The following is a 2,163-nucleotide window of genomic DNA, read 5'->3' as shown; positions in this document are numbered from 1 at the left end:
TACAATATCCCCCTGGCTTGAATGCATATGACCAGTTCGGAAGCCATCTCTTTGTCCATCTCATCTCCTCTAGTCTCTGACTCCCCTAGTCCTGATGGAGCCTTTTGTTATGGCCTGAGCATGTTGCATCTGGTACCTAAGCACCACAGGGTGTGCTTTTCCCTCAAACTGAAAAATCCCTCCAGCTTACCCAGTACTGTTTACCTGTCTTTCAAGATGTACCTGCATTGAAGAAACTGTGGTTCATTATTTCCAACAACCACCCATACCAAGTTATATGTGCTTATTTCTGTGGATCTCTGTCCTTTAACAGCCGAATTAGAATTATCTAAATACTCATTTCATGTTAAGAAAAATGTCTGATTAAGTTTTTTTCCCCACCTTTGCCAAACCTCCTGCTATACAACACTCACATGGGCTTCTCATGACAGTTTCTGGCTGTCATGGAGACCACAAGTCCTTCACAACAGCTCTGTTCTTTCTGTTGGGGCTGGGGGGCAAAGCCCTATGCCAACTCATGGTGATGGCCTGGTGCTAACCCTTTTAATGTCTTTAGGATGCATTGGGACATGAGAACTCTTTAAGACTCAGAACCCCAGGGTGAAGCAGCTTTCAGGGGGAGCTGTCTTCTGAATGGCAACGGGAAAATGAAAAGGGCACCCATTCCCTTTATTTCCGCGCTCCTGATAATTGTGACATTTATCAAGCTGACAGTGTTTCCCAATGGCTAAGGGTGCAGAGGTGAGAGAGAACATCTCCATAAGCCTGGTGATCCTTTAGCTGTCTTCCAGGCTGCCTGAGAACAATTTGCATTCTGTCTGGGCCCCATCACTTCTGATTGTTAAAGACAGATACATGGGTATTGTCAAAGCCTGGTGAAATCAGTAGTCAACATAGTGTGACTTGATGGACGTGGGAAAGGTGGGAGGTTTGAGCTTTTCTTTCCTGTGGCCTATACTTGATGCTTCCTGAGAAAGAGTTGTCAGCAATGAGCTTGTAGCCCTTTTCAACATAGTTTGGGGGTTCTATTATGTACCAATATGAAATCTAGTGAGCATCTCTTAGGTGCTGCCAGTGGATCAGGTCCCTTGTGAGATATTAGAAAGGTAAGCTTTGGTGAGTCACAGATTATGTATTTAAGGATCTCCTGAGGACCTCAAAGACATAGCTGAGTATTACCCTGAAGAAAGAGGCAACACAGATTATAAAGAAAAGGAAGCTTGCTCTGTTGCCTATAATGTAAAAACAAAAGAAGAGGGAAGTATGAGAAAGATGAAAAAGAAATATTTAAAAAATAAATAAATTACTAAAAGTAGAAGAAAAAAGGGTTTGGCTTTTTTTTTTCTCAAGTTGAGAAGGCAGAAAACTGCCAGAGGCTGTATTAGAACAGCAAGATTGAGTTTGATCACATGTTAATATGTATATGTTATATGTATTCCCTTATTCAAACACAAGCTCTAATCTTTCTATCAAATCATTATTCAGGGATGATCTGAATAATGCCCTAGTATCTGCGAACAGCTAAGAAAATAATGGGGTAAAAAGTGAAAATGGCATCATAATACAATTCTACTCAACTTTATCTCCCTTGAACAAACTGCCACAAAGATGATGAATTATGGCAAGTTGAACCAGGAAGTAAGACAGGTAGAGAGTCAAAGCTGTTAAACAGAGGGCTGAAATTTGGCTTAGCAACCAGCTAGCTCTGTGATACTGAACTAATTACATGGTGAATATGAAGAAAGAGGTAAGGTGAGGGAGATGGAAGGAGAGAGGGAAAGGGATAGAGGGAGAGTGGGAGGAGAGAGAAAAAACACACATCCTCATGAAATTTTAAAATAATGAGAACAAAAAAGTGTCAGATTTATTAGTCAACCAAGATGCTGAAGCATACTAGGATGGCACATTCAGTTAAAATGTTAAGATGTTCAACAAAGAACAGGATATTGGTCACTTACAGTTTCTTATCAAGAACCAATGTCTTGGTGTAGTGGTAGTTATTTATTTATTTTTATTGCTACTAGAGATGGACCTTAGGACCATGATCTTAGTAGGCTCATGCCCCTCCATTGAGCTTACAACCCCAGGCCAATACCAGGATTTTTGAGTCATTTGCTAAGCAAGGGTTCAGTATGGGAAATCTCTCTTCCATCCCCGATTAAG

This window comes from Meriones unguiculatus, chromosome 1 (genome assembly GCF_030254825.1).
Source record: "Meriones unguiculatus strain TT.TT164.6M chromosome 1, Bangor_MerUng_6.1, whole genome shotgun sequence".
Classification (NCBI taxonomy): Eukaryota; Metazoa; Chordata; class Mammalia; order Rodentia; family Muridae; genus Meriones; species Meriones unguiculatus.
The sequence above is the reverse complement of the archived record's forward strand: the minus strand, read 5'-3'. Positions refer to the sequence as shown.